Raw genomic sequence first — 14,790 nt, 5'->3', positions numbered from 1 at the left:
ATAAAATTTCATATATTAATTATTCCAAAATGAAATCATTAAATTTAAAATAAAAGTGGAACTTCATGGGTGAAGGCAACATGAGTGATTAGGTAGTAGCTGTGTCACGCATCTGACAAAATGATTATTTGTGATGGATGTATTTGAAACAAAAGCTTAGTCAGACACACTACTGTATTTTATACCTAATTTCCAGGTTTCATTGTCTTATTTAGCTGAGCATCCAGAAAAGCTACCATATTTACTGGCAAAAATGGATTATTAAATATCCCTTTTCCAGTGGAGTCTACTTGGAACATACGTGAGCGGTTCAGAGACAGGAAGAACAGTGAGGTAGTGTATATATGACATTCTGAGCTAAATATGAGGTAAAGCTCCTGAGGCTTTAGAAGGGAGGAAGGAGATTGCAGGACAACGAGAAGAGCAGATGTTCAGTAACTAGAAATTTGCCCTGCCCTGTATACTGGTATAGGTCATAAATGTTATCTCTGATGATAACTCTTATTATGGGAAAGAGTTAAATTTAAATTCTTTATGGGAGAGGTAAAAGCTTCTCTTGGACTCCCAGGGTCTCAGTTGCCTTCAGCTCAAAAATAATGCAAGTACATGTCTTGAGGTGACTAATTCTGAATCCTTACAATAATGACCCAGCTTCATTCTTTTGCCTGTGGTTGTCCAGTTTTCCCAGCACAGTTTATTGGAGATACTGTCCTTTCCTCATTTAACATTCTTGGTTCCTTTCTCCTAAATTAATGACCTTATGTGTGTGGGTTTATTTCTTGGCTCTCTATTCTTTTCCATTCATCCATGTGTCTGTTTTTGTGCCAGTACCATACTGCTTTCATTACTATAGCTTTATAATATAGTTTGAAATCAGGGAATGGGTTGCCTCCAGCTTTGTTTTGTTTTCTCAGAATTGCTTTGGTTAATCAGGGTCTTATGCAGTTTCACAGAAATTTTAGGTTTGTTCTATTTTTGTGACAAAATGACTCTTCAGCCCTCAGGTGTTAAGACAGTGGAATTCTATTTCTAAAAGCATCTGACTTATAAATATGAAGTGCCTCACATCCAGCAAGGTTGAGATCTTGCTGGTCTCATAACTGGTCAAGGTGGCCATAGTAGGAGCCAATCAGTTGCCCCAGGTTGGGATCTGCATCTGAATGTGGTTACATAATTGGTGGAACGCTATCTTAGAACTAAGAACACTTTTTCATGCACTGTTATAGCAGCAGAAGAAGAACGAATACTGATAAGCAGAGCAGACTCTGGAGCTAAGTAGCCTGTCTTTGTGCCCCAGTTTCAGCACTTACTAGCTTTGTGACCTTGGGCAATTTGCTTAACCTTCAGGTTCCTCAGTTTTACTTAATAAAGTTATTGTGCCAGTTAGTGATTTTTGTGTATCAAATTGCCTTAGTACTCCATAACTTAAAGTGTATAAGTAGGGATCACTGGGTAGATTTGGACTTTCTTATACTTCTGGTCAGGGCAGCGGCTCAGCTGACCTTGGATGAGTCAATCACACAAGTTTTGGATTGACTGGTGGTAGGCTTGTCTAGTGGCTTCAGCTGGCACACTGGGGCTGGAGGCTTATTCCAGATGGTCTGGGCTTGTTTACACAGCCATGGCTGTATTCCAAGAGACAGATGTGTGCAAGGCTCAGAATTAGCACAACATCACTTCTACCACATTATTCTGGTCAAAGAAACCCATAAGATTCAAGTGGTGGGCAAAAAGAGTCAATCTGTTATGGGTGGTGAAAGTCATATTACAAAGTGAGAGAATACAAGGAGTCCATTGATAGGGGTCATTGATGTAATCAATCCCCATCATTGTTAATCAATTCTATTAGCTTTCTTTGGTAAAGTAATTTGCATAAAAAATTTCTCATTAAGTAAAAGAAAAAAAATCTAAAGTCAATTTGGTGATTCTGCTCCATTAAAGTTCTAGTGAATTCCCAATTTCATAAAATTGAAACTAAGCCAGAATCCCTTCTCAACCAAACCTCCTACCCCCAATGTCTCATTTGCAGGAAAACAGACCTGAGTACCTTTTCCTTATATTCACCAAAGTAACTTTTTCAGACATAAATCAGGGTCTTGTGGCACTAGTCCCCCTCTGGAATCTGTGATAACATAGTGACATATACCTTGAGTTGGTTTTATAAGAACTAAAATGTTCTACGAGGTAGAAAACCACTGATTCTCATGGACCACAGTCACATAAACCCCAGACTAGCTGACATTGGATGACTGATGGTCACAATTCCTAAAGTATATCATTGTAACACCTGCTCCAACCAATCAGAATATATACCTGAGCTGATCACCCATTGAAGATCCCTACCCCCAATTTCACCCATTAAAACCAACTGCCAGTAAAGGAACCAGGAGTTCAAGTTTTGAGCACTACCTTTTCCATTCTCCTTACACGGTGCACCCAATAAAGTGAATCTAATCTCTCCACTATAAATCTCACATTCAGTGTGTGTGACTTACCTGGTGCCTGGTGGACAAACTCTTCAGTTACAGAAGTAAATGTGGTTCTGACTTTGAGGTCTTTGTGCGTTAATATAGGAAATGTAATTCATTACTGAAATTAAGGTCAACCTTTTACGTTACATCGTTGTATGTAAATTTCTAAATTATTTTAGTTTCATATTAATTTAATCATTCATTCTTTAATTTCTGTTGTCACCAAATTTCTTTAAAATTTTTTTTAACATTAAAGGTGAGAATATTAGTTTGTCTGTGTTATGTCTTTGTGTGTTGTGTTTATTTGAAAGAAAATCAGGTACAAATGTACATACATGCATATGTACATACACTTCCTACCTATGGAAGAGTAATTAGACATACTCTATGTTTAAAAAACATTTTATTTCTACCAATATCTACCAGAACGAGGTTTATTATTCCACATCACCAGCAGAAATAAGGAAACAGAGGAAGAGGCTAATTACATATTTTACAATTATATAACAAAGATTAAAGCTTTTGTGTTTTTTTGAGTTATGTATATGAACCTGTGCAGTATGTACTCTTAATTTTGCATAACTCCTTTAACTCAGAAATATTGCTGTTAACTATGTTCAGTTTATTTTATGTTATTATACTCCAATAAATTATTTAAAATGTATTAGAATCAATAAATAGGTTCAACAATGATACAAAATAAATATATAATAATTGTTTGTATCTATATGAAGTTAGAAGAGATATTAAAAGAACAATTCCATTTCTTTTTTTTTTAAATTTTATTTTATTGTTTAAAGTATTACAAATAGTAGTACACATATCTCCTTTTTCCCCTATTGACCTTCCCCCAATTGCATCAAAAAGAATTAAATACCTAGAAGTAAACTATAAAACATTGCTAAAAAAAATTGAAAAAGGCACAAATAAATGGAAAGATATTCTGTGTTTAATATTGTTAATGTCCATACTACTGTTAAAGAGAAAACCACAGGCCCAAAATGGCATCACTCCAGTGACAAATCCATGATGCTAAATCTAGATTTCATATGGGATTTAATGGAAGTTTCAATCTCTACCAGAAGCTTAGTTTTAATCAACCAGCCTTGAATTTCTGGTCAAGCACCAGTAAGGTAATCTGTCACGTGGGCCCTCCTCATTCCTCACTGAAAGAAGAGGGAATCTGTCTGATAGAAATCCTTCCTCTCCTCCTCCCCAAATAAAAGATGTCATGGCCCCCAAATAATCCTTATTTTCTCTGTTTTTAATAGCTCCTTTGTCCCTCCCTCTTTCCTATACAAACCTTCTATTTTGTACACCCCCTCTGAGCTCCCCTTTAGTTGCCAGATAGGAACTTTTACCACTTTCTTAAAGAATTTAAATTTTGAGTCTTGGCAATAATGAGAGTTATCACCAGAGATAACATTTTGTGACCTATATCTAGGGCAGGGCAAGTTTCTAATTACTGAGCATCTTTTCTTCTTATTGTCCTACAATGTCCTTCCTCCCTTCTGTAGCTCCAGGTGCTTTACCTCATCTTTAGCTCAGAATGTCATATAAATGTTACCTCACTGTCTCTTTCTATCTCTGAACCTCTCATGTATGCTTCAATGTAGATTCCATTGGGGATAGCTATTTGATAATCAAGTTTTGCCAGTAACTATGGTAGTTCATGATTGTTCCCTATAAATCTCAGTCTATTGATAGTGATGCAATAAGGTAGGTATGCCTGGGCACTGGCTTGGGTCTTACTACGTTTTTCTGAGAGCAATCCCTATGTGACTAGATGGACACTTATGGTCCTTATTATATTTGCCACAATTGGACCCTCAGTTAAATAAGACAATAAAACCTGGAAATTATGTATGAAACACAGGAGCATTTTTGTAGCACAAGTACCTGACTAAGCTGTTTTTCAAAGACATCCATCTCAGATAATCATATTGCCAGATGTATGACACTGCTGCTACATAAGCACTCATGCTGCCGCCACCCACGAAGTTTTCCTTTTATTTTTAATTTAATTTGGAATTTGAAATATATGCAATTTTATTTTTATTTAGAAACAATTTCAATACAAACAAAGGAAGGAAGTTCACATTAAACAATGGATATATCTCAGAAACAAAGTTTATATGGAATTAAACACAGAATTTTTGTGCTTTTCACACAAGATTAACACATAAAATTCCGCTTGTAGAAAACCCTGCGTAACCTAGATAACTGACAACAGGGGTGAGCCTGCTTTTCCTTCCCCTGTCCTATTTCCAACTCTCCGGTGTGGTAGTTGGGCATGCTGGACCTGTGAGTAATAAAACTTACATGTTCATAGTTCCATGTTGGTTGTTGAAATCATCAAGACCATAAGGAACCATCTAGTCACAACATTGACTCTGATCTGAGGAACAAGTTGTAGGACCCAGGCCAGTGCCCAGGCATTCCTATCCTATTGCATCACTATCAATAGACTGAGACTTCTAGGGAACAATCATAAAGTCTACAGTATCAAGAAGATCAGTTAAGATATTGATGTACAAAGAATGAGGGAAACATGGTGAACACAGAACAAATTACATACAATGATATAAGTTATTTGAGAAGAAATTATTGTTAAGACATCAATGTTGCCAGTGAAGTAAATGAAAACTTCCAAATATTTCTGATCAAGGTTGGAAAAAACTTTGTGAAGGTAAAAAAGACAAAGGGAACAACTGTCTATATAACAGACAGAGCAGAGAGCTTAATAAAATGGTTACTTAAATTGTATAGGAGAGTTGAAACAAACAAAGGAAATTCAAAGACAGAATACAAGGTCCAAGTCTGAAAACTACCATCTGATGAAAGAATCTCAATTTCTGGTTTTGGATCTTGGAGCACTTTTTCTACCTCAGGATGATTGTCTCTTTTGTACCTGCCATCCCATAGATTCTTTTCAGGGCCCTCTTTATGTCTTTGTTTGTCAGACTGTAGATGAAGGGGTTCAGCATGGGTGTGACCACAGCATACATCACTGAGGCTGCTGCACTTGAGTGTGCATTATGGGTAGCAGCAGAGCTGAGATACACTCCTAGGCTTGTACCATAAAATAAGGAGACAACTGAGAGGTGAGATGCACACGTAGAAAATGCTTTATACTTCCCCTGAGCTGATGGGATTCCACAAATGGAGGAAATTATTTTAGAGTAAGAGTAAATGATACCAGCGAGGGGACCAGCATCTTGTAGCATAGTTGCAAAATAAATCACCATGTTATTAAGAAAGGTGTCGGAAAAGGCAAGTTGGAAGACCTGTTGGATTTCACAAAAATAGTGGGCGATCTCAAAGTGTGTACAGAAGGACAGCTGCAATACCATTATGCTTTGAAAGAGGGAATTCAGGGCACTCATGATCCAGGACACCAGAACCAGCAGTCCATAGAGTCGGGGGTTCATGATGACCATGTAGTGCAGGGGGTGGCAGATGGCTACAAAGCGGTCATAGGCCATTACAGTCAAGAGGAAGTCATCCAACCCTGAAAATAGTATGAAAAAATACATCTGGGTGATTCAGCCTGCATAGGTGATGGCTTTGCTCTGTGCTGGATGTTCCACAGCATCTTTGGGATGGTGATGGAGGTGAAACAGATGTCTATCAAGGACAGGTTGGAGAGGAAGAAGTACATGGGTGTGTGGAGGTGGGAGTCTGAGCTGACAGCCAGGATGATGAGCAGGTTTCCCAACACAGTGACCAGGTACATGGAGAGGAAAAGCCCAAATATGAGGGGCTGCAGTGCTGGTTCCTCTGAACATCCCAAAACTTCACAAAGTTTTTTCCAACCTTTCTAATTCTGAAATTGGGGTATCATTTCCTCATCCCATGTGGTGTAGGTGACATGTAGGAAAGAAAAAATAGCATGATCATTTTTTAAACAATTGGCTCTTACTAACACAATTGAAATGCTACAGTTATACTTTGTATCAAAGCAATCAATATCTATTTTTTTCAACATATCCCCTTTAAGACACACACCCCAACCCATGACATCTCTGATTAGGAATTTCTGTCAGCCTCCGACCTTTTCCCCAAGGTGGCCATGGACTCACAGTTTTCTTGTTTTGTTCGTTTGTTTGTTTTAAAATCTTTATTATTGAGAGTGTTACAGATGTCCTCCTTTTTCAACTCCATTACCCCCTTTACTCAGTTCCCATCCGCAGGCCTTCACCATCCTATTGTCTGTGTCCATAGATAATATGTGTATAAGTTCTTTGGTTAATCTCTTCCCTATTCTCCCCCTTCCCTCTGAGATTCGTCAGTCTGTTCCATGTTTCTATGCCTCTGGTTCTATTTTATTCATCTGTTTATTTTGTTAATTAATTTCATTTTTCATTTACCTTGATTTTTAATTTTAATTACTGGGATATGTTTTTATTGCCATTCTATTCTTCATATTTTCTATTTTTTCTTCTCCTTTTCTTCCTCCACCTCCTATTTCTCCCCTCCCTCCCCCTCATCCTCATTCTTCTTTTCCTTCCTCCTCTTTTTCTTCTTCTTTAGAATACCCTTCAACATTTCCTGTAACACTGTTTTGGTGGTGATGAACTCCTTTAGCTTTTTCTTGTATGTGAAGCTCTTTATTTGACCTTCAATTCTAAATGGTGGCTTGGCTGGGTAGAGTATTCTTGGTTGTAGGTCCTTGGTATTCATCACTGAATATTTCTTACCACTCCCTTTTGGCCTGCATGGTTTCTGTTGAGAAATCAGCTGAGAGTCGCATGGGTGCTCCCTGGAAGGTAACTAACTGCTTTTCTCTTACTGCTTTTCAGATTCTCTGTTTGTCTTTTTCTAAAATATATATTTTTATTGATTTCAGAGAGGAAGGGAGAAGGAGGGAGAGATAAGAACTTCATTGATTGTCTACCTTCTGCACACCCCTTACTGGGGATTGAGCCTGCATCCCAGATATGTGTCCTTGACCCTTCAGTCCTGGGTCCATGCCCTATCTACAGAGCCAAACTGGTTAGAGCTACAGCTTAATAATTGTTAATATCCTCACCTGATGATGAGGATTGTAGTATCCATCAGCCTATGATGGTGGACAGATAATCAATATTCTGTATGTAGAGAGCTTGGTGTACTTCCTTCTTCTTGGTAAATGAATGGTTACCACTATGATGGGATGAGGCTGATTATTTTCTTCTACCTCTGAAATGTATTTGTTGCTTCCCAACTTCTTGGTTTCCAATTCCACAGACATATTTCAGTTCCCTGTCATCTCTCCCATCTAACAGGTGGCCACCCCTCTAGCCAAATATTCACATTGACTCAGTGTGAACTTTAAAGCTGATCATTGAACTCTCTTATTAAATTCTTCCCCTAGTGATACCTCACTGGAGATAGAAGCCAAAATTCCATAGTTTCAAACATGAGGCTCAAGTGTCTATGAACTTTCGGCCAGCTCCACCCTCACAGAGCCCTGACCTCCCTCACACTGGTCTCCTACACATTGAACTTGACTCCAGGTTCACCTGACACCACAGCTGCAGGGCTCAGAGCCTTTATGGGCTTGCTTTCCTCTGCTTGGGGTCTCTCCACTGGCCTTTCTGGAATTTTTCACCCCCCTCCATCCTCCAAACTCCAACTCCTCTTTCAGACAGGCTGGATCATCTCCTTCATGAACCTTTTCTTTTTCTAACATTAGCACAGGAAAAGGTCCCTTTCTCATGCTCTTAATCTAAGTGTTAGGGCACCCATGTTGAGACATTTATTTAATCCCATGTCTTTGTTCCTTGTTAGACTGTGAGTACCTGAGGCATATAGCATGTTATACAAACTCATTCTCCCCCTTCAGATTTAGTTTAGTGTGGCTGAATAAACATGTATTCTATGACAGGATTCTATGAAGCTGGGTGTGGAGGACAAGCTTGAGGAGTGTTCTCCATATTCTGAGATCAGGACCCATTAGGGTGTGAGATTACAGTTGTAAGAATGAAATAGAATGGAATCAAGGAGGCACAAAAGAAAGTATTAGAGGGTTTCATACACAGTGAGGGTATTTACATAATCATTCATGGTTCCCTTTGTTCATTTTTGTGTGTGTGTGTGCGCGCGCGCGCGTGCGTGTGCATGCACAAAAATACTGGATAAAAATGTAAAAGGCATGTCTTATTTTGAGACACAGTAAAACAGATCTGGAATTCAACACAAGAAATGCAAGAACTGCTTAAAAGGCCATTTCCTGCTAATTAGGGAAAAGTAATAACAGTGAGGAGCCCAGCAGAGGGCCAGTGCAGAGAGAAGAGGGAGCCAGCATGGGTGCTGAAGTTACCTCAGACTCAAGGGACCACACATTGACTGGACCTTCCCTGCTCCACTGGCCTCATCACAGCGTCCTCCCCAGCCTCTGATCTAATTATGATTCCTGCACCTATGCCACGTTTATTAGATCACTCTGGTGTTTATATGGCTCAATAGCATCTTTCCTTTGCTATTTTTGGCTTTGAGTTTTGATCTCTTTTGTGACACAACTGATGGGTGGGCACTAATCCTGATTCTGTTCCTTGTCTATGTACAAATCATCCCCGGACATTTTTTATAAAATTCTGTATAATTGATCCCCTTTCTTCACATATTTACCCCTGAGATTGTGATATCATAGCATACTTATTTCATTGTACTGGGTCTTCTTTGTATAATGTGAGGTCAAATGAGCAGGGAGCTCACTGACTTTGTTCATTTATGTAGTTTTATAAATGTGTGCTTTTTTTTATAGAATGAATATTATTCAGATTATTACAGTTGTTTCTCTTTTTTTCCCCCATAGCTCCCCTCTACCCGGTTCCCACCCCACCCTCTGCCCTTAACCTCCCACCCGACTATCCTCATCCATAGGTGTACGATTTTTGTCCAGTCTCTTCCCGCACCTCTGACACTCTTTCCCCCTGAGAATTGTCAGTCCACTCCCTCTCTATGCCCCTGATTCTATTATATTCACCAGTTTATTCTGTTTGTCAAATTTTTTATTCACTTGATTTTTAGATTCACTTGTTGATAGATATATATTTGTTGTTCATAATTTTTATCTTTACCTTTTTCTTCTTCTTCCTCTTCTTAAAGAATACCTTTCAGAATTTCATATAATACTAGTTTGACAGTGATGAACTCCTTTAGCTTTTTCTTATCCGTGAAGCTCTTTATCTGACCTTCAATTCTGAATGAGAGCTTTGCTGGGTAAAGTAATCTTGGTTGTAGGTTCTTGCTGTTCATCACTTTGAATATTTCTTGCCACTCCCTTCTGGCCTGCATAGTTTCTGTTGAGAAATCAGCTGACAATCATATGGGTACTCCCTTGTAGATAACTAACTGTTTTCTCTTGCTGCTTTTAATATTCTCTCTTTGTCTTTTGCTCTTGGCATTTTAATTATGATGTGTCTTGGTGTGGTCCTCTTTGGATTCCTTTTGTTCAGGGTTCTCTGCGCTTGCTGGACTTGTAAGTCTATTTCTTTCACCAGGTGGGAGAAGTTTTCTGTCATTATTTCTTCAAATAGGTTTTCAATATCTTGCTCTCTCTCTTCTTCTGGCACCTCCATAATTCGGATGTTGGTATGTTTGACATTGTCCCAGAGGCTCCTTGTACTATCTTCATATTTTTAGATTCTTTTTTCTTTTTGCTTTTCTGGTTGGGTGGTTTTTGCTTCTTCGTATTTCAAATCTTTGACTTGATTCCTGGGATCCTCGAGCCTGCTGTTGGATCTCTGTATATTATTCTTTATTTCAGTCAGTGTATGCTTAATTTCTAGTTGATCCTTTTTCATATCCTCGAGGGTCTCACTAAATTTTTTGGGGGTTTCTAGAAGATTCTCGAAAAACCTTATAACCGTGGTTTTGAACTCTACATCCAGTAGTTTTCTTTCCTCCATTTTTGTCATTTGTGACCTGTTTCTTTGTCTCCGCATTTTGGCTGATTTTCTGTGTTGATAGAGTGGTTTTGTGTGCTAGGTGTCCTATAGGTCCCAGTGGCTCAGCCTCCCCAGTTACCTGAGGTGGACACTCTTGGTGCACCTCTTTGTGGGCTGTGTGCACAGTCTTGTTGTAGTTAAGCTTATTATTGTTGGTATCATTGGGAGGAATTGACCTCCAGGCCAATTGGCTGTGAGGATCAGCTGTGTCTACGATGGGAGAACTTCTGTGATGGAGACAACCTTATGGGGCAAGACTTGCTTCAGTGGGGCTTTGGTGCTCACTGAGTCTGCCCCTTGAGTGTGTCCCTTATGGATCTGAAGAGTTGTAATCTGGATGTTCCCACTCTGACCACTGGGTACACTGGCTTTTGGATCTCCAAAAAGGTGCAAATTTAGCCTCTGCCTGAGGCCACCCAGCAGGAGCTACAGAGAGATCTGCAGATTCACATTTTTTGTTTGGGGTTTTGAGGTGTCCAGATGAGGCCTAGCTGTGAAGCAATGCAAGCTGCTGTGGAGCCTTGGGCCTTCTTTTGGAAGTTCTGGGGCTCTCTGACCCAGCTGCAGTTTGTTAGGTAATTTTAGCTTGCAAAGGACCAGGCCATTCATATGCAAAAGCCTCTTTGCACAGCTTGGGTGGGGCGGGGTATCAGGGAAGCAACAGGGGGGAGCAAACAGGTATGGCTGATCCTCAGCCCTGCCCTAAGAGGCCCCCGGGTCTCAGTGTCCCTCGGTAATCCCTGAAAGCACCTCTAAGGTAAAGCTGCCCTCAAGTTCCGCCCAAAGCCAGACAGTCCAGTTTCTCCCAGTATGAGTCTGGGTCCCCAGAGTCTCGCCCAGAACTGGAGTTCAGAGCAGTCGGGAGCTTGTGTCTCTTTCCCGATTGAAAAAAAACAACCATGTCCTCAGTTGCCAGCCCCTTTCCATGCGTGCGCTTCCCTACCTCAGCACTTTACTTCTGCACCTCCTCTGAGTCTCATTGTGCTTTTCTCTTTCCTTCTATTTGTAGAATTTCCACTCAGCCAGCCTTCCTGTGGTTCTGAATGATGTCTGTTTTGTCTTTTAGTTGTAGTTTTGAAGTGGTTGTACGAGGCAGCAATTTCAGGTGTTTACCTATGCCGCCATCTTGGTTTCTCCCAAATGTGTGCTTTTATATGGAAAAAAGTTAAGGTATGGAATATTCATAATATAAAAATGGCAGGGAAAATAAACATGGTTAAATATTGTGTATTCAAATTATGGCATTAGTAAAATTAAATAAAATTATAAAAGCAATTTCAAAAGGAAAGCAAAAAACAACAACAACAACCCAATAAAACTTTAATTACATCAGTATGGGTCTCCAATACAAGTTATATGGGCAAGGATGTGGAAAAAATATACTTTTAAAAGGCAGTGAAGAAAGCAGTATCTACAGTTATAATTTCTACCTATATAAACATAAATAGATGATGCTTAGAAAATGTATAGAACAGATCATTAATTGAATGCAAAAAAATGTTTTTGCCAAGGTGAAACATGTAGAACTGTTTATGTTTAAAAGTAATAGGTGAAGACAATATGACAGACTGATAGAATTGACCATACAAAATTAATACATTATCAACCATTCCCCTAAATCCATCTATACATATATAAAGGAATTCTATGCCAAACAGCAATGTTTTTAGGAGAAAACTAATATAGCATAAATAATGTATTAACTATTTATTTGCCTACCTAGCAAGCAGATATGGCAGTCTCTCAGCTCTGAGCTGGCCTGGTTAGGCTCTCAGGCTACCTCAGGGAGAGATTCTGGGATGCATTCCTTGAATCTTCCCACAGCATCTGCTGCACTCTCAGACTCACCTGGTTGGGTCTCTGAAAGGAAGGGCTCCTTGTAGAAGTCTGAATTGCTTCCTGGATGGTTAATGTTGGAAACTGAAGCTCTGTTCTCAGACAAAAGAGCAGGAAGGTGTCAAGCATTAGTTTCAGAGTCAGACTTGAGACTCCAAAAGAAACAAGTACGTTCTTTTCCAGCCTAACCTTGCACATGTTGTGAACCTGCTGCAGAGGAGATATTACTCTTCCTTTAACAGCTGGTTAGATGCTGTTTGCATTGTTGCTCCCACCTCTGAGCACCCAGTTTCCCTGTGGGACACACTGGTCAGAACAGAATGGAAAATATTCCTGCCGATTCTTTGTTTCCAAAGGACCAGGTTAGAAGATAAGTGAATCCTGTTTTTGTTACTCCTTCTCCATGACCCTCTTGAGGTCTCTTCTCCCAGCACCTTATCCAACTTTGAATTAAATTTTCTCTAAAGTCCAAGATTGAGGAGACTGGCTTGACTAGGAACTTTGGATTTTCAAAGTACTGACCTGTCGTGGGGCACAGCCCATGATACGTCCTGAAAATTGCAATTTCTCTCTTCAACAAGGGAGAGAACTGTGTGACTTTGACGTAAAGTCATACTCCTTGGCTTCATGACACATTTTCCAAATCAATGATAAATTTCATACTTATATCAGAAGATAAGAGCTGCTATTTAATCCCGCATGATAAGACCTTTGTTAATTATGAGACATAATTATATAATTCAATGTTATATAATCTGAGTTAAGTACCTTAAATATATTGTTTGATTTAAATTTTATAAAAGTTCTTTCTCTGAAATGATAAAATTATGACCTTCATTCTCCATTGCAGAAGTGGGGCTTGAAGAAGTTTAGTGACAAACCCAAAATTATAATCAGGGTAAGGTGTTGATTAGAATCTGTCATGATGCTTTCAGTTCTCAAATTGTGCAGTTGTTCCCAACGAGGGAATATCTGAAGGTAGGCTAGTAAATACTTGCAATACCCAACACACATATGTATGTCACATTTAGAAGGTAAAAATTCTTAGTCTAGATGAGCCCTTCTCCAACTTCAGAGTGCATATTATTGACTAAAAAATATTATTGACTAGATGTTTCATCACCAAGAGGATTTATTCAGGAAAAAAGAAAGTATTGCAACTCATGACAAGCCACATGCACACTCTGGCCTGTGTGCCAAATGGAGGGATACTCATGGAGGGGAAGGAAAAGGGAAGGGGAAGTTAGAACCATGGTTTGTTTGTTTTTTAATAAATCTTTATTGTTTAGATTATTACAGTTCTTCCTTTTTTCCCCTCCATAGCTCCCCTCCACCCAGTTCCCACCCACCCTCTCCCCTTACCACCCCCGACTGTCCTCATCCATAGGTGTACGATTTTTGTCCAGCCTCTTCCTTCACCCTCCACACCCTCTTCCCCCAGAGAATTATCAGTCCACTCCCTCTCTATGCCCCTGATTCTATTATATTCACCAGTTTATTCTGTTCATCAGATGTTTTATTCACTTGATTTTTAGATTCACTTGTTGATAGATATGTATTTGTTGTTCATAATTTTTATCTTTACCTTTTTCTTCTTCTTCCTCTTCTTAAAGAATACCCTTCAGCATTTCATATAATACTGGTTTGGTGGTGATGAACTCCTTTAGCTTTTTCTTATCTGTGAAGCTCTTTATCTGATCTTCAATTCTGAATAATAGCTTTGCTAGGTAGAGTAATCTTGGTTGTAGGTTCTTGCTATTCATCACTTTGAATATTTCTTGCCACTCACATCTGGCCTGCATAGTTTCTGTTCAGAAATCAGCTGACAATCATATAGGTGCTCCCTTGTAGGTAACTAACTGTTTTTCTCTTGGAGCTTTTAATATTCTCTCTTTGTCTTTTGCTCGTGGCATTTTAATTATGATGTGTCTTGGTGTGGTCTTCTTTGGATTCCTTTTGTTTGGGGTTCTCTGCGCTTTTTGGACTTGTAAGTCTATTTCTTTCACCAGGTGGGGGAAGTTTTCTATCATTATTTCTTCAAATAGGTTTTCAGTATCTTGCTCTCTCTCTTCTTCTGGCAACCCCATAATTCTGTTGTTGGTACGCTTGAGTTGTCCCAGAGACTCCTTACACTATCTTCAAATTTTTGGATTCTTTTTTTCTTTTTGCTTTCCCGGTTGGGTGTTTTTTTTTGCTTCTTTGTATTTCAAATCTTTGACTTGATTCTTGCGATCTTCTAGTCTGCTGTTAGATCTATGTATATTATTTTTTATTTCAGTCAGTGTATGCTTTATTTCTAGTTGGTCCTTTTTCATATCCTCAAGGGCCTAAATTTATTGGCTTTTCTAGAAAATTCTTGAACAATCTTATAACCTTGGCTTTGAACTCTATATCTAGTCGTTTGCTTTCCTCCATTTCTTTCATTTGTGACCTGGTTCTTTGTCTCCACATTTTGGCTGCTTCCCTGAGTTGTTAGAGTGGCTTTGTGTGCTAGGTGTCCTATAGGGCCCAGTGGATCAGTTTCCCCAGTTACCTGAGGTGGATACTCT

The 14,790-nt window shown here is 39.1% G+C and overlaps 1 pseudogene across 1 annotated transcript; it reads right to left on the bottom strand.

Annotated features, from left to right (window-relative positions):
* Positions 1-5,353: 5,353 nt before the first annotated feature.
* Positions 5,354-6,635, bottom strand: LOC307100514 (olfactory receptor 7A10-like; annotated as a pseudogene). Its single transcript has 2 exons — positions 6,611-6,635; positions 5,354-6,266 (listed from the first exon to the last, which is right to left on the bottom strand). The product of its transcript is annotated as an olfactory receptor 7A10-like (transcript).
* Positions 6,636-14,790: the final 8,155 nt, after the last annotated feature.

This window comes from Cnephaeus nilssonii, assembly GCF_951640355.1.
Source record: "Cnephaeus nilssonii genome assembly, chromosome: 5".
NCBI classification, from domain to species: Eukaryota; Metazoa; Chordata; class Mammalia; order Chiroptera; family Vespertilionidae; genus Cnephaeus; species Cnephaeus nilssonii.
Note: the sequence above shows the minus strand (reverse complement) of the source record. Positions and strands in the feature narration are given on the sequence as shown.